General features: G+C 51.9%; 1 protein-coding gene across 3 annotated transcripts in view; it reads right to left on the bottom strand.

The window, feature by feature from the left end:
* Positions 1 to 19,747, bottom strand: part of LOC137369509 (histone H2B-like) — a 66,268-nt gene that overhangs the window by 34,018 nt on the left and 12,503 nt on the right. The gene's annotated exons all lie outside the window — the stretch shown is intronic.

The raw sequence follows: 19,747 nt of genomic DNA, 5'->3' as shown, positions 1-19,747 counted from the left end.
ACCTGTGCCCACCAGAACTGTACCCCAGTGTTATACAGTGACAGACCTGTACCCACAAGTACTGTCCCCCAGTGTTATGCAGTGACAGACCTGTCCCCACCAGTACTGTACCCCAGTGTTATACAGTGACAGACCTGTACCCACAAGTACTGTCCCCCAGTGTTATACAGTGACAGACCTGTCCCCACCAGTACTGTACCCCAGTGTTATACAGTGACAGACCTGTCCCCACCAGTACTGTACCCCAGTGTTATACAGTGACAGACCTGTCCCCACCAGTACTGTACCCCAGTGTTATACAGTGACAGACCTGTACCCACCAGTACTGTACCCCAGTGTTATACAGTGATAGACCCGTCCGCACCAGTACTGTACCCCAATGTTACACAGTGACAGACCTGTCCCCACCAGTACTGCACCCCAGTGTTAAACAGTGACAGACCTGTCCCCACCATTACTGTACCCCAGAGTTATAGTGACAGACTTGTCCCCACCAGTACTGTACCCCAGTGTTATACAGTGACAGACCTGTTCCCACCAGTACTGCACCCCAGTGTTAAACAGTGACAGACCTGTCCCCACCATTACTGTACCCCAGAGTTATAGTGACAGACTTGTCCCCACCAGTACTGTACCCCAGTGTTGTACAGTGACAGACCCGTCCCCACCACTACTGTACCCCAGTGTTGTACAGTGACAATCCTGTCCCCACCAGTAATGTACCCCAGTGTTATACAGTGACAGACCTGTCCCCACCAGTACTGTACCCCAGTGTTATACAGTGTCAGACCCATCCCCACCAGTACTGTACCCCATTGTTATACAATAACAGACCCAACCCCACCAGTACTGTACCCCAGTGTTATACAGTGACAGACCTGTCCCCACCAGTACTGTACCCCAGTGTTAAGCAGTGACAGACCTGTACCCGCCAGTACTGTACCCCAGTGTAACACAATGACAGACCGGTCCCCACCAGTACTGTAACCCAGTGTAACACAATGACAGACCTGTCCCCGCCAGTACTGTACCCCAGTGTTATACAGTGACAGACCCGTCCCCACCAGTACTGTACCCCAGTGTTTTACAGTGACAGACCTGTCCTCACCAGTACTGTACCCCGGTGATATACAGCGACAGACCTGTCCCCACCAGTACTGTACCCCAGTGTTTTGCAGTGACAGACCTGTCCTCACCAGTATTGTACCCCAGTGTTATACAGTGACAGACCTGTACCCACCAGTACAGTACCCCAGTGCTACACAGTGACAGACCTGTTCCCACCAGTACTGTACCCCAGTGTTATACAGTGACAGACCTGTCCCCACCAGTACTGTACCCCAGTGTTATACTGTGTCAGACCCATCCCCACCAGTACTGTACCCCAGTGTTATACAGTGACAGCCCTGTCCCCACCAGTACTGTACCCCAGTGTTATACAGTGACAGACCTGTCCCCACCAGTACTGTACCCCAGTGTTATACAGTGTCAGACCCATCCCCACCAGTACTGTACCCCAGTGTTATACAGTGACAGTCCTGTCCCCACCAGTACTGTACCCCAGTGTTATACAGTGACAGACCTGTCCCTACCAGTATTGTACCCCAGTGTTATACAGTGACAGACCTGTACCCATCAGTACTGTATCACAGTGCTATACAGTGACAGACCTGTCCCCACCAGTATTGTACCCCAGTGTTATTCAGTGACAGACCTGTACCCATCAGCACTGTATCACAGTATTATACAGTGACAGACCTGTCCCCACCAGTACTGTACCCCAGTGTTGTACAGTGACAGACCCGTCCCCACCACGACTGTACCCCAGTGTTGTACAGTGACAATCCTGTCCCCACCAGTAATGTACCCCAGTGTTATACAGTGACAGACCTGTCCCCACCAGTACTGTACCCCAGTGTTATACAGTGTCAGACCCATCCCCACCAGTACTGTACCCCATTGTTATACAATAACAGACCCAACCCCACCAGTACTGTACCCCAGTGTTATACAGTGACAGACCTGTCCCCACCAGTACTGTACCCCAGTGTTATGCAGTGACAGACCTGTACCCACCAGTACTGTACCCCAGTGTTATACAGTGTAAGACCCATCCCCACCAGTACTGTGCCTCAATGTTGTACAGTGACAGACCCATCCCCACCAGTATTGCACCCCAGTGTTATACAGTGACAGACCTGTCCCCACCAGTACTGTACCCCAGTGTGATACAGTGACAGACCTGTCCCCACCAGTACTGTACCCCAGTGTTATACAGTGTCAGACCCATCCCCACCAGTACTGTACCCCAGTGTTATACAATGACAGACCCAACCCCACCAGTACTGTACCCCAGTGTTATACAGTGACAGACCTGTCCCCACCAGTACTGTACCCCAGTGTTATGCAGTGACAGACCTGTACCCACCAGTACTGTACCCCAGTGTTATACAGTGTCAGACCCATCCCCACCAGTACTGTGCCCCAATGTTATACAGTGACAGACCCATCCCCACCAGTATTGCACCCCAGTGTTATACAGTGACAGACCTGTCCCCACCAGTACTGTACCCCAGTGTTGTACAGTGACAGACGTGTCCCCACCAGTACTGTACCCCAGTGTTGTACAGTGACAGACCTGTCCCCACCAGTACTGTACCCCAGTGTTGTACAGTGACAGACCTGTCCCCACCAGTACTGTACCCCAGTGTTATCCAGTGACAGACCTGTCCCCACCAGTACTGTACCCTAGTGTTATACAGTGACAGACCTGTCCCCACCAGTACTGTACCCCAGTGTTATACAGTGACAGACCTGTCTCCACCAGTACTGTACCCCAGTGTTATACAGTGACAGACCTGTCCCCACCAGTACTGTACCCCAGTGTTATACAGTGACAGACCTGTCCCTACCAGTATTGTACCCCAGTGTTATACAGTGACAGACCTGTCCCCACCAGTACTGTATCCCAGTGTTATGCAGTGACAGACCTGTCCCCACCAGTACTGTACCCCAGTGTTATACAGTGACAGACCTGTACCCACCAGTACTGTACCCCAGTGTGATACAGTGACAGACCTGTACCCATCAGTACTGTATCACAGTATTATACAGTCACAGACCTGTCCCCACCAGTACTGTACCCCAGTGTGAAACAGTGACAGACCTGTCCCCACCAGTACTGTACCCCAGTGTTATACAGTGTCAGACCCATCCCCACCAGCACTGTACCCCAGTGTTATACAGTGACAGACCTGTCCCCACCAGTACTGTAACCCAGTGTTATACAGTGACAGACCTCTCCCCACCAGTACTGTACCCCAGTGTTATACAGTGTCAGACCAATCCCCACCAGTACTGTACCCCAGTGTTATACAGTTACAGACCTGTCCCCACCAGTACTGTACCCCAGTGTTAGACAGTGACAGACCTGTCCCCACCAGTACTGTACCCCAGTGTTATACAGTGTCAGACCCATCCCAACCAGTACTGTACCCCAGTGTTATACAGTGACAGACCTGTCCCCACCAGTACTGTACCCCAGTGTTGTACAGTGACAGACCTGTCCCCACCAGATCTGTACCCCAGTGTTGTACAGTGACAGACCTGTCCCCACCAGATCTGTACCCCAGTTTTGTACATTGACAGACCTGTCCCCACCAGATCTGTACCCCAGTGTTGTACAGTGACAGTCCTGTCCCCACCAGATCTGTACCCCAGTGTTATACAGTGACAGACCTGTCCCCACCAGTACTGTACCCCAGTGTTATACAGTGTCAGACCCATCCCCACCAGTGCTGTACTCCAGTGTTATACAGTGACAGACCTGTCCCCACCAGTACTGTACCCCAGTGTTATACAGTGACAGACCTGTCCCCACCAGCACTGTCCCCCAGTGTTATACAGTGACAGACCTGTCCCCACCAGTACTGTACCCCAGTGTTATACAGTGACAGACCTGTCCCTACCAGTATTGTACCCCAGTGTTATACAGTGACAGACCTGTACCCACCATTACTGTCCCCCAGTATTATACAGTGACAGACCTGTCCCTACCAGTACTGTACCCCAGTGTTATGCAGTGACAGACCTGTACCCACCAGTACTGTACCCCTGTGTTATGCACTGACAGTCCTGTCCCCACTAGTACTGTAGCCCAGTGTTATACAGTGACAGACCTGTCCCCACCAGTACTGTACCCCAGTGTTATACAGTGACAGACCTGTACCCACCAGTACTGTACCCCAGAATGAAACAGTGACAGACCTGTCCCCACCAGTACTGTACCCCACTGTTATACAGTGACAGACCTCTCCCCACCGGTACTGTACCCCAGTGTTATACAGTGTCAGACCCATCCCCACCAGTACTGTACCCCAGTGTTATACAGTTACAGACCTGTCCCCACCAGTACTGTACCCCAGTGTTATACAGTGACAGACCTGTCCCCACCAGTACTGTACCCCAGTGTTATGCAGTGACAGACCTGTACCCACCAGTACTGTACCCCAGTGTTATACAGTGACAGACCTGTCCCCACCATTACTGTACCCCAGAGTTATAGTGACAGACTTGTCCCCACCAGTACTGTACCCCAGTGTTGTACAGTGACAGACCCGTCCCCACCACTACTGTACCCCAGTGTTGTACAGTGACAATCCTGTCCCCACCAGTAATGTACCCCAGTGTTATACAGTGACAGACCTGTCCCCACCAGTACTGTACCCCAGTGTTATACAGTGTCAGACCCATCCCCACCAGTACTGTACCCCATTGTTATACAATAACAGACCCAACCCCACCAGTACTGTACCCCAGTGTTATACAGTGACAGACCTGTCCCCACCAGTACTGTACCCCAGTGTTAAGCAGTGACAGACCTGTACCCGCCAGTACTGTACCCCAGTGTAACACAATGACAGACCGGTCCCCACCAGTACTGTAACCCAGTGTAACACAATGACAGACCTGTCCCCGCCAGTACTGTACCCCAGTGTTATACAGTGACAGACCCGTCCCCACCAGTACTGTACCCCAGTGTTTTACAGTGACAGACCTGTCCTCACCAGTACTGTACCCCGGTGATATACAGCGACAGACCTGTCCCCACCAGTACTGTACCCCAGTGTTTTGCAGTGACAGACCTGTCCTCACCAGTATTGTACCCCAGTGTTATACAGTGACAGACCTGTACCCACCAGTACAGTACCCCAGTGCTACACAGTGACAGACCTGTTCCCACCAGTACTGTACCCCAGTGTTATACAGTGACAGACCTGTCCCCACCAGTACTGTACCCCAGTGTTATACTGTGTCAGACCCATCCCCACCAGTACTGTACCCCAGTGTTATACAGTGACAGCCCTGTCCCCACCAGTACTGTACCCCAGTGTTATACAGTGACAGACCTGTCCCCACCAGTACTGTACCCCAGTGTTATACAGTGTCAGACCCATCCCCACCAGTACTGTACCCCAGTGTTATACAGTGACAGTCCTGTCCCCACCAGTACTGTACCCCAGTGTTATACAGTGACAGACCTGTCCCTACCAGTATTGTACCCCAGTGTTATACAGTGACAGACCTGTACCCATCAGTACTGTATCACAGTGCTATACAGTGACAGACCTGTCCCCACCAGTATTGTACCCCAGTGTTATTCAGTGACAGACCTGTACCCATCAGCACTGTATCACAGTATTATACAGTGACAGACCTGTCCCCACCAGTACTGTACCCCAGTGTTGTACAGTGACAGACCCGTCCCCACCACGACTGTACCCCAGTGTTGTACAGTGACAATCCTGTCCCCACCAGTAATGTACCCCAGTGTTATACAGTGACAGACCTGTCCCCACCAGTACTGTACCCCAGTGTTATACAGTGTCAGACCCATCCCCACCAGTACTGTACCCCATTGTTATACAATAACAGACCCAACCCCACCAGTACTGTACCCCAGTGTTATACAGTGACAGACCTGTCCCCACCAGTACTGTACCCCAGTGTTATGCAGTGACAGACCTGTACCCACCAGTACTGTACCCCAGTGTTATACAGTGTAAGACCCATCCCCACCAGTACTGTGCCTCAATGTTGTACAGTGACAGACCCATCCCCACCAGTATTGCACCCCAGTGTTATACAGTGACAGACCTGTCCCCACCAGTACTGTACCCCAGTGTGATACAGTGACAGACCTGTCCCCACCAGTACTGTACCCCAGTGTTATACAGTGTCAGACCCATCCCCACCAGTACTGTACCCCAGTGTTATACAATGACAGACCCAACCCCACCAGTACTGTACCCCAGTGTTATACAGTGACAGACCTGTCCCCACCAGTACTGTACCCCAGTGTTATGCAGTGACAGACCTGTACCCACCAGTACTGTACCCCAGTGTTATACAGTGTCAGACCCATCCCCACCAGTACTGTGCCCCAATGTTATACAGTGACAGACCCATCCCCACCAGTATTGCACCGCAGTGTTATACAGTGACAGACGTGTCCCCACCAGTACTGTACCCCAGTGTTATGCAGTGACAGACCTGTACCCACCAGTACTGTACCCCTGTGTTATGCAGTGACAGTCCTGTCCCCACTAGTACTGTAGCCCAGTGTTATACAGTGACAGACCTGTCCCCACCAGTACTGTACCCCAGTGTTATACAGTGACAGACCTGTACCCACCAGTACTGTACCCCAGTATGAAACAGTGACAGACCTGTCCCCACCAGTACTGTACCCCAGTGTTATACAGTGACAGACCCATCCCCACCAGTATTGTACCCCAGTGTTATACAGTTACAGACCTGTCCCCACCAGTACTGTACCCCAGTGTTATACAGTGACAGACCTGTACCCACCAGTACTGTACCCCAGTGTTATACAGTGACAGACCTCTCCCCACCAGTACTGTACCTCAGTGTTATACAGTTACAGACCTGTCCCCACCAGTACTGTACCCCAGTGTTATACAGTGACAGACCTGTACCCACCAGTACTGCATCACAGTGTTATACAGTTACAGACCTGTCCCCACCAGTACTGTACCCCAGTGTTATACAGTGACAGACCTGTACCCACCAGTACTGTACCCCATTGTTATACAGTGACAGACCTGTCCCCATCAGTACTGTATCACAGTATTATACAGTGTCAGACCCATCCCCACCAGTACTGTCCCCCAGTGTTATACAGTGACAGACCTGTCCCCACCAGAACTGTACCCCAGTGTTATCCTGTGACAGACCTGTCCCCATCAGTACTGTATCACAGTATTATACAGTGTCAGACCCATCCCCACCAGTACTGTCCCCCAGTGTTATACAGTGACAGACCTGTCCCCACCAGTACTGTACCCTAGTGTTATACAGTGACAGACCTGTCCCCACCAGTACTGTACCCTAGTGTTATACAGTGACAGACCTGTCCCCACCAGTACTGTACCCCAGTGTTATACAGTGACAGACCTGTCCCCACCAGTACTGTACCCCAGTGTTATACAGTGACAGACTGTCCCTACCAGTATTGTACCCCAGTGTTATACAGTGACAGACCTGTCCCCACCAGTACTGTACCCCAGTGTTATGCAGTGACAGACCTGTCCCCACCAGTACTGTACCCCAGTGTTATACAGTGACAGACCTGTACCCACCAGTACTGTATCACAGTATTATACAGTCACAGACCTGTCCCCACCAGTACTGTACCCCAGTGTGAAACAGTGACAGACCTGTCCCCACCAGTACTGTACCCCAGTGTTATACAGTGTCAGACCCATCCCCACCAGCACTGTACCCCAGTGTTATACAGTGACAGACCTGTCCCCACCAGTACTGTAACCCAGTGTTATACAGTGACAGACCTCTCCCCACCAGTACTGTACCCCAGTGTTATACAGTGTCAGACCAATCCCCACCAGTACTGTACCCCAGTGTTATACAGTGACAGACCTGTCCCCACCAGTACTGTACCCCAGTGTTATACAGTGTCAGACCCATCCCCACCAGTACTGTACCCCAGTGTTATACAGTGACAGACCTGTCCCCACCAGTACTGTACCCCAGTGTTGTACAGTGACAGACCTGTCCCCACCAGATCTGTACCCCAGTGTTGTACAGTGACAGACCTGTCCCCACCAGATCTGTACCCCAGTTTTGTACATTGACAGACCTGTCCCCACCAGATCTGTACCCCAGTGTTGTACAGTGACAGTCCTGTCCCCACCAGATCTGTACCCCAGTGTTATACAGTGACAGACCTGTCCCCACCAGTACTGTACCCCAGTGTTATACAGTGTCAGACCCATCCCCACCAGTGCTGTACTCCAGTGTTATACAGTGACAGACCTGTCCCCACCAGTACTGTACCCCAGTGTTATACAGTGACAGACCTGTCCCCACCAGCACTGTCCCCCAGTGTTATACAGTGACAGACCTGTCCCCACCAGCACTGTCCCCCAGTGTTATACAGTGACAGACCTGTCCCCACCAGTACTGTACCCCAGTGTTATACAGTGACAGACCTGTCCCTACCAGTATTGTACCCCAGTGTTATACAGTGACAGACCTGTACCCACCATTACTGTCCCCCAGTATTATACAGTGACAGACCTGTCCCTACCAGTACTGTACCCCAGTGTTATGCAGTGACAGACCTGTACCCACCAGTACTGTACCCCTGTGTTATGCAGTGACAGACCTGTCCCGACCAGTACTGTACCCCAGTGTGATACAGTGACAGCCCTGTCCCCACTAGTACTGTAGCCCAGTGTTATACAGTGACAGACCTGTCCCCACCAGTACTGTACCCCAGTGTTATACAGTGACAGACCTGTACCCACCAGTACTGTACCCCAGTGTTATACAGTGACAGACCTGTCCCCACCAGTACTGTCCCCCAGTGTTATACAGTGACAGACCTGTCCCCACCAGTACTGTACCCCAGTGTTATACAGTGACAGACCTCTCCCCACCAGTACTGTACCCCAGAGTTATAGTGACAGACTTGTCCCCACCAGTACTGTACCCCAGTGTTGTACAGTGACAGACCCGTCCCCACCACGACTGTACCCCAGTGTTGTACAGTGACAGACCTGTACCCACCAGTACTGTACCCCTGTGTTATGCAGTGACAGACCTCTCCCCACCAGTACTGTACCCCAGTGTTATACAGTGACAGACCTGTCCCCACCAGTACTGTACCCCAGTGTTGTACAGTGACAGACCTGTCCCCACCAGATCTGTACCCCAGTGTTGTACAGTGACAGACCTGTCCCCACCAGATCTGTACCCCAGTTTTGTACATTGACAGACCTGTCCCCACCAGATCTGTACCCCAGTGTTGTACAGTGACAGTCCTGTCCCCACCAGATCTGTACCCCAGTGTTATACAGTGACAGACCTGTCCCCACCAGTACTGTACCCCAGTGTTATACAGTGTCAGACCCATCCCCACCAGTGCTGTACTCCAGTGTTATACAGTGACAGACCTGTCCCCACCAGTACTGTACCCCAGTGTTATACAGTGACAGACCTGTCCCCACCAGCACTGTCCCCCAGTGTTATACAGTGACAGACCTGTCCCCACCAGTACTGTACCCCAGTGTTATACAGTGACAGACCTGTCCCTACCAGTATTGTACCCCAGTGTTATACAGTGACAGACCTGTACCCACCATTACTGTCCCCCAGTATTATACAGTGACAGACCTGTCCCTACCAGTACTGTACCCCAGTGTTATGCAGTGACAGACCTGTACCCACCAGTACTGTACCCCTGTGTTATGCAGTGACAGACCTGTCCCTACCAGTACTGTACCCCAGTGTTATACAGTGACAGCCCTGTCCCCACTAGTACTGTAGCCCAGTGTTATACAGTGACAGACCTGTCCCCACCAGTACTGTACCCCAGTGTTATACAGTGACAGACCTGTACCCACCAGTACTGTACCCCAGTGTTATACAGTGACAGACCTGTCCCCACCAGTACTGTCCCCCAGAGTTATAGTGACAGACTTGTCCCCACCAGTACTGTACCCCAGTGTTGTACAGTGACAGACCCGTCCCCACCACGACTGTACCCCAGTGTTGTACAGTGACAGACCTGTCCCCACCAGTACTGTACCCCAGTGTTGTACAGTGACAATCCTGTCCCCACCAGTAATGTACCCCAGTGTTGTACAGTGACAATCCTGTCCCCACCACGACTGTACCCCAGTGTTATACAGTGACAGACCTGTCCCCACCAGTACTGTACCCCAGCGTTATACAGTGTCAGACCCATCCCCACCAGTACTGTACCCCATTGTTATACAATAACAGACCCAACCCCACCAGTACTGTACCCCAGTGTTATACAGTGACAGACCTGTCCCCACCAGTACTGTACCCCAGTGTTATACAGTGACAGACCTGTCCCCACCAGTACTGTACCCTAGTGTTATACAGTGACAGACCTGTCCCCACCAGTACTGTACCCTAGTGTTATACAGTGACAGACCTGTCCCCACCAGTACTGTACCCCAGTGTTATACAGTGACAGACCTGTCCCCACCAGTACTGTACCCCAGTGTTATACAGTGACAGACTGTCCCTACCAGTATTGTACCCCAGTGTTATACAGTGACAGACCTGTCCCCACCAGTACTGTACCCCAGTGTTATGCAGTGACAGACCTGTCCCCACCAGTACTGTACCCCAGTGTTATACAGTGACAGACCTGTACCCACCAGTACTGTATCACAGTATTATACAGTCACAGACCTGTCCCCACCAGTACTGTACCCCAGTGTGAAACAGTGACAGACCTGTCCCCACCAGTACTGTACCCCAGTGTTATACAGTGTCAGACCCATCCCCACCAGCACTGTACCCCAGTGTTATACAGTGACAGACCTGTCCCCACCAGTACTGTAACCCAGTGTTATACAGTGACAGACCTCTCCCCACCAGTACTGTACCCCAGTGTTATACAGTGTCAGACCAATCCCCACCAGTACTGTACCCCAGTGTTATACAGTGACAGACCTGTCCCCACCAGTACTGTACCCCAGTGTTATACAGTGTCAGACCCATCCCCACCAGTACTGTACCCCAGTGTTATACAGTGACAGACCTGTCCCCACCAGTACTGTACCCCAGTGTTGTACAGTGACAGACCTGTCCCCACCAGATCTGTACCCCAGTGTTGTACAGTGACAGACCTGTCCCCACCAGATCTGTACCCCAGTTTTGTACATTGACAGACCTGTCCCCACCAGATCTGTACCCCAGTGTTGTACAGTGACAGTCCTGTCCCCACCAGATCTGTACCCCAGTGTTATACAGTGACAGACCTGTCCCCACCAGTACTGTACCCCAGTGTTATACAGTGTCAGACCCATCCCCACCAGTGCTGTACTCCAGTGTTATACAGTGACAGACCTGTCCCCACCAGTACTGTACCCCAGTGTTATACAGTGACAGACCTGTCCCCACCAGCACTGTCCCCCAGTGTTATACAGTGACAGACCTGTCCCCACCAGCACTGTCCCCCAGTGTTATACAGTGACAGACCTGTCCCCACCAGTACTGTACCCCAGTGTTATACAGTGACAGACCTGTCCCTACCAGTATTGTACCCCAGTGTTATACAGTGACAGACCTGTACCCACCATTACTGTCCCCCAGTATTATACAGTGACAGACCTGTCCCTACCAGTACTGTACCCCAGTGTTATGCAGTGACAGACCTGTACCCACCAGTACTGTACCCCTGTGTTATGCAGTGACAGACCTGTCCCGACCAGTACTGTACCCCAGTGTGATACAGTGACAGCCCTGTCCCCACTAGTACTGTAGCCCAGTGTTATACAGTGACAGACCTGTCCCCACCAGTACTGTACCCCAGTGTTATACAGTGACAGACCTGTACCCACCAGTACTGTACCCCAGTGTTATACAGTGACAGACCTGTCCCCACCAGTACTGTCCCCCAGTGTTATACAGTGACAGACCTGTCCCCACCAGTACTGTACCCCAGTGTTATACAGTGACAGACCTCTCCCCACCAGTACTGTACCCCAGAGTTATAGTGACAGACTTGTCCCCACCAGTACTGTACCCCAGTGTTGTACAGTGACAGACCCGTCCCCACCACGACTGTACCCCAGTGTTGTACAGTGACAGACCTGTACCCACCAGTACTGTACCCCTGTGTTATGCAGTGACAGACCTCTCCCCACCAGTACTGTACCCCAGTGTTATACAGTGACAGACCTGTCCCCACCAGTACTGTACCCCAGTGTTGTACAGTGACAGACCTGTCCCCACCAGATCTGTACCCCAGTGTTGTACAGTGACAGACCTGTCCCCACCAGATCTGTACCCCAGTTTTGTACATTGACAGACCTGTCCCCACCAGATCTGTACCCCAGTGTTGTACAGTGACAGTCCTGTCCCCACCAGATCTGTACCCCAGTGTTATACAGTGACAGACCTGTCCCCACCAGTACTGTACCCCAGTGTTATACAGTGTCAGACCCATCCCCACCAGTGCTGTACTCCAGTGTTATACAGTGACAGACCTGTCCCCACCAGTACTGTACCCCAGTGTTATACAGTGACAGACCTGTCCCCACCAGCACTGTCCCCCAGTGTTATACAGTGACAGACCTGTCCCCACCAGTACTGTACCCCAGTGTTATACAGTGACAGACCTGTCCCTACCAGTATTGTACCCCAGTGTTATACAGTGACAGACCTGTACCCACCATTACTGTCCCCCAGTATTATACAGTGACAGACCTGTCCCTACCAGTACTGTACCCCAGTGTTATGCAGTGACAGACCTGTACCCACCAGTACTGTACCCCTGTGTTATGCAGTGACAGACCTGTCCCTACCAGTACTGTACCCCAGTGTTATACAGTGACAGCCCTGTCCCCACTAGTACTGTAGCCCAGTGTTATACAGTGACAGACCTGTCCCCACCAGTACTGTACCCCAGTGTTATACAGTGACAGACCTGTACCCACCAGTACTGTACCCCAGTGTTATACAGTGACAGACCTGTCCCCACCAGTACTGTCCCCCAGAGTTATAGTGACAGACTTGTCCCCACCAGTACTGTACCCCAGTGTTGTACAGTGACAGACCCGTCCCCACCACGACTGTACCCCAGTGTTGTACAGTGACAGACCTGTCCCCACCAGTACTGTACCCCAGTGTTGTACAGTGACAATCCTGTCCCCACCAGTAATGTACCCCAGTGTTGTACAGTGACAATCCTGTCCCCACCACGACTGTACCCCAGTGTTATACAGTGACAGACCTGTCCCCACCAGTACTGTACCCCAGCGTTATACAGTGTCAGACCCATCCCCACCAGTACTGTACCCCATTGTTATACAATAACAGACCCAACCCCACCAGTACTGTACCCCAGTGTTATACAGTGACAGACCTGTCCCCACCAGTACTGTACCCCAGTGTTATACAGTGACAGACCTGTCCCCACCAGTACTGTACCCCAGTGTTATGCAGTGACAGACCTGTACCCACCAGTACTGTACCCCAGTGTTATACAGTGTAAGACCCATCCCCACCAGTACTGTGCCTCAATGTTGTACAGTGACAGACCCATCCCCACCAGTATTGCACCCCAGTGTTATACAGTGACAGACCTGTCCCCACCAGTACTGTACCCCAGTGTGATACAGTGACAGACCTGTCCCCACCAGTACTGTACCCCAGTGTTATACAGTGTCAGACCCATCCCCACCAGTACTGTACCCCAGTGTTATACAATGACAGACCCAACCCCACCAGTACTGTACCCCAGTGTTATACAGTGACAGACCTGTCCCCACCAGTACTGTACCCCAGTGTTATGCAGTGACAGACCTGTACCCACCAGTACTGTACCCCAGTGTTATACAGTGTCAGACCCATCCCCACCAGTACTGTGCCCCAATGTTATACAGTGACAGACCCATCCCCACCAGTATTGCACCGCAGTGTTATACAGTGACAGACGTGTCCCCACCAGTACTGTACCCCAGTGTTATGCAGTGACAGACCTGTACCCACCAGTACTGTACCCCTGTGTTATGCAGTGACAGTCCTGTCCCCACTAGTACTGTAGCCCAGTGTTATACAGTGACAGACCTGTCCCCACCAGTACTGTACCCCAGTGTTATACAGTGACAGACCTGTACCCACCAGTACTGTACCCCAGTATGAAACAGTGACAGACCTGTCCCCACCAGTACTGTACCCCAGTGTTATACAGTGACAGACCCATCCCCACCAGTATTGTACCCCAGTGTTATACAGTTACAGACCTGTCCCCACCAGTACTGTACCCCAGTGTTATACAGTGACAGACCTGTACCCACCAGTACTGTACCCCAGTGTTATACAGTGACAGACCTCTCCCCACCAGTACTGTACCTCAGTGTTATACAGTTACAGACCTGTCCCCACCAGTACTGTACCCCAGTGTTATACAGTGACAGACCTGTACCCACCAGTACTGCATCACAGTGTTATACAGTTACAGACCTGTCCCCACCAGTACTGTACCCCAGTGTTATACAGTGACAGACCTGTACCCACCAGTACTGTACCCCATTGTTATACAGTGACAGACCTGTCCCCATCAGTACTGTATCACAGTATTATACAGTGTCAGACCCATCCCCACCAGTACTGTCCCCCAGTGTTATACAGTGACAGACCTGTCCCCACCAGAACTGTACCCCAGTGTTATCCTGTGACAGACCTGTCCCCATCAGTACTGTATCACAGTATTATACAGTGTCAGACCCATCCCCACCAGTACTGTCCCCCAGTGTTATACAGTGACAGACCTGTCCCCACCAGTACTGTACCCTAGTGTTATACAGTGACAGACCTGTCCCCACCAGTACTGTACCCTAGTGTTATACAGTGACAGACCTGTCCCCACCAGTACTGTACCCCAGTGTTATACAGTGACAGACCTGTCCCCACCAGTACTGTACCCCAGTGTTATACAGTGACAGACTGTCCCTACCAGTATTGTACCCCAGTGTTATACAGTGACAGACCTGTCCCCACCAGTACTGTACCCCAGTGTTATGCAGTGACAGACCTGTCCCCACCAGTACTGTACCCCAGTGTTATACAGTGACAGACCTGTACCCACCAGTACTGTATCACAGTATTATACAGTCACAGACCTGTCCCCACCAGTACTGTACCCCAGTGTGAAACAGTGACAGACCTGTCCCCACCAGTACTGTACCCCAGTGTTATACAGTGTCAGACCCATCCCCACCAGCACTGTACCCCAGTGTTATACAGTGACAGACCTGTCCCCACCAGTACTGTAACCCAGTGTTATACAGTGACAGACCTCTCCCCACCAGTACTGTACCCCAGTGTTATACAGTGTCAGACCAATCCCCACCAGTACTGTACCCCAGTGTTATACAGTGACAGACCTGTCCCCACCAGTACTGTACCCCAGTGTTATACAGTGTCAGACCCATCCCCACCAGTACTGTACCCCAGTGTTATACAGTGACAGACCTGTCCCCACCAGTACTGTACCCCAGTGTTGTACAGTGACAGACCTGTCCCCACCAGATCTGTACCCCAGTGTTGTACAGTGACAGACCTGTCCCCACCAGATCTGTACCCCAGTTTTGTACATTGACAGACCTGTCCCCACCAGATCTGTACCCCAGTGTTGTACAGTGACAGTCCTGTCCCCACCAGATCTGTACCCCAGTGTTATACAGTGACAGACCTGTCCCCACCAGTACTGTACCCCAGTGTTATACAGTGTCAGACCCATCCCCACCAGTGCTGTACTCCAGTGTTATACAGTGACAGACCTGTCCCCACCAGTACTGTACCCCAGTGTTATACAGTGACAGACCTGTCCCCACCAGCACTGTCCCCCAGTGTTATACAGTGACAGACCTGTCCCCACCAGCACTGTCCCCCAGTGTTATACAGTGACAGACCTGTCCCCACCAGTACTGTACCCCAGTGTTATACAGTGACAGACCTGTCCCTACCAGTATTGTACCCCAGTGTTATACAGTGACAGACCTGTACCCACCATTACTGTCCCCCAGTATTATACAGTGACAGACCTGTCCCTACCAGTACTGTACCCCAGTGTTATGCAGTGACAGACCTGTACCCACCAGTACTGTACCCCTGTGTTATGCAGTGACAGACCTGTCCCGACCAGTACTGTACCCCAGTGTGATACAGTGACAGCCCTGTCCCCACTAGTACTGTAGCCCAGTGTTATACAGTGACAGACCTGTCCCCACCAGTACTGTACCCCAGTGTTATACAGTGACAGACCTGTACCCACCAGTACTGTACCCCAGTGTTATACAGTGACAGACCTGTCCCCACCAGTACTGTCCCCCAGTGTTATACAGTGACAGACCTGTCCCCACCAGTACTGTACCCCAGTGTTATACAGTGACAGACCTCTCCCCACCAGTACTGTACCCCAGAGTTATAGTGACAGACTTGTCCCCACCAGTACTGTACCCCAGTGTTGTACAGTGACAGACCCGTCCCCACCACGACTGTACCCCAGTGTTGTACAGTGACAGACCTGTCCCCACCAGTACTGTACCCCAGTGTTGTACAGTGACAATCCTGTCCCCACCAGTAATGTACCCCAGTGTTGTACAGTGACAATCCTGTCCCCACCACGACTGTACCCCAGTGTTATACAGTGACAGACCTGTCCCCACCAGTACTGTACCCCAGCGTTATACAGTGTCAGACCCATCCCCACCAGTACTGTACCCCATTGTTATACAATAACAGACCCAACCCCACCAGTACTGTACCCCAGTGTTATACAGTTACAGACCTGTCCCCACCAGTACTGTACCCCAGTGTTATACAGTGACAGACCTGTCCCCACCAGTACTGTACCCCAGTGTTATGCAGTGACAGACCTGTACCCACCAGTACTGTACCCCAGTGTTATACAGTGTAAGACCCATCCCCACCAGTACTGTGCCTCAATGTTGTACAGTGACAGACCCATCCCCACCAGTATTGCACCCCAGTGTTATACAGTGACAGACCTGTCCCCACCAGTACTGTACCCCAGTGTGATACAGTGACAGACCTGTCCCCACCAGTACTGTACCCCAGTGTTATACAGTGTCAGACCCATCCCCACCAGTACTGTACCCCAGTGTTATACAATGACAGACCCAACCCCACCAGTACTGTACCCCAGTGTTATACAGTGACAGACCTGTCCCCACCAGTACTGTACCCCAGTGTTATACAGTGTCAGACCCATCCCCACCAGTACTGTGCCCCAATGTTATACAGTGACAGACCCATCCCCACCAGTATTGCACCCCAGTGTTATACAGTGACAGACCTGTCCCCACCAGTACTGTACCCCAGTGTTATACAGTGACAGACCTGTCCCCACCAGTACTGTACCCCAGTATTATACAGTGACAGACCTGTCCCCACCAGTACTGTACCCCAGTGTTATGCAGTGACAGACCTGTACCCACCAGTACTGTACCCCTGTGTTATGCAGTGACAGTCCTGTCCCCACTAGTACTGTAGCCCAGTGTTATACAGTGACAGACCTGTCCCCACCAGTACTGTACCCCAGTGTTATACAGTGACAGACCTGTACCCACCAGTACTGTACCCCAGTATTATACAGTGTCAGACCCATCCCCACCAGTACTGTACCCCAGTATGAAACAGTGACAGACCTGTCCCCACCAGTACTGTACCCCAGTGTTATACAGTGACAGACCCATCCCCACCAGTACTGTACCCCAGTGTTATACAGTGACAGACCTGTGCCCACCAGTACTGTACCCCAGTGTTATACAGTGACAGACCTGTCCCCACCAGTACTGTACCTCAGTGTTATACAGTTACAGACCTGTCCCCACCAGTACTGTACCCCAGTGTTATACAGTGACAGACCTGTACCCACCAGTACTGCATCACAGTGTTATACAGTTACAGACCTGTCCCCACCAGTACTGTACCCCAGTGTTATACAGTGACAGACCTGTACCCACCAGTACTGTACCCCATTGTTATACAGTGACAGACCTGTCCCCATCAGTACTGTATCACAGTATTATACAGTGTCAGACCCATCCCCACCAGTACTGTCCCCCAGTGTTATACAGTGACAGACCTGTCCCCACCAGAACTGTACCCCAGTGTTATCCTGTGACAGACCTGTCCCCATCAGTACTGTATCACAGTATTATACAGTGTCAGACCCATCCCCACCAGTACTGTCCCCCAGTGTTATACAGTGACAGACCTGTCCCCACCAGTACTGTACCCTAGTGTTATACAGTGACAGACCTCTCCCCACCAGTACTGTACCCCAGTGTTATACAGTTACAGACCTGTCCCCACCAGTACTGTACCTCAGTGTTATAGTGACAGACCTGTCCCCACCAGTACTGTACCCCAGTGTTATACAGTGACAGACCTGTCCCCACCAGTACTGTCCCCCAGTGTTATACAGTGACAGACCTGTCCCCACCAGTACTGTCCCCCAGTGTTATACAGTGACAGACCTGTCCCCACCAGTACTGTACCCCAGTGTTATACAGTGACAGACCTCTCCCCACCAGTACTGTACCTCAGTGTTATACAGTGACAGACCTGTCCCCACCAGTACTGTACCCCAGTGTTCTACAGTGACAGACCTGTCTCCACCAGTACTCTCCCCCAGTGTTATACAGTGACAGACCTCTCCCCACCAGTACTGTACCCCAGTGTTATGCAGTGACAGACCTGTCCCCACCAGTACTGTACCCCAGTGTTACACCGTGTCAGACCTGTACCCACCAGTACTGTACCCCAGTGTTATACAGTGACAGACCCGTCCCCTCCAGTACTGTACCCCAGTGTTATACAGTGACAGACCTGTCCCCACCAGTACTGTACCCCAGTGTTATACAGTGACAGACCTCTCCCCACCAGTACTGTACCCCAGTGTTATAGTGACAGACCTGTCCCCACCAGTACTGTACCCCAGTGTTGTACAGTGACAGACCTGTCCCCACCAGTTTCTGTACCCCAGTGTTGTACAGTGACAGACCTGTCCCCACCAGTACTGTACCCCAGTGTTGTCCAGTGACAGACCTGTCCCCACCAGTACTGTACCCCACTGTTATAGTGACAGACCTCTCCCCACCAGTACTGTACCCCAGTGTTGTACAGTGACAGACCTGTCCCCACCAGTACTGTCCCCCAGTGTTGTACAGTGACAGACCTGTCCCCACCAGTACTGTACCCCACTGTTATAGTGACAGACCTCTCCCCACCAGTACTGTACCCCAGTGTTGTACAGTGACAGACCTGTCCCCACCAGTACTCTCCCCCAGTGTTATGCAGTGACAGACCTGTCCCCACCAGTACTGTACCCCAGTGTTACACCGTGTCAGACCTGTCCCCACCAGTAATGTACCCCAGTTTTGTACAGTGACTGACCTGTCCCCACCAGTACTGTACCCCAGTGTTAGACAGTGACAGACCTGTCCCCACCAGTACTGTACCCCAGTGTTATACAGTAACAGACCTGTCCCCACCAGTACTGTACCCCAGTGTTATACAGTGACAGACCTCTCCCCACCAGTACTGTACACCAGTGTTATACAGTGACAGACCTCTCCCCACCAGTACTGTACCCCAGTGTTATACAGTGACAGACCTGTCCCCACCAGTA

Source organism: Heterodontus francisci, chromosome 5 (assembly GCF_036365525.1).
Source record: "Heterodontus francisci isolate sHetFra1 chromosome 5, sHetFra1.hap1, whole genome shotgun sequence".
Classification (NCBI taxonomy): Eukaryota; Metazoa; Chordata; class Chondrichthyes; order Heterodontiformes; family Heterodontidae; genus Heterodontus; species Heterodontus francisci.
The sequence above is the reverse complement of the archived record's forward strand: the minus strand, read 5'-3'. Positions and strand labels throughout refer to the sequence as shown.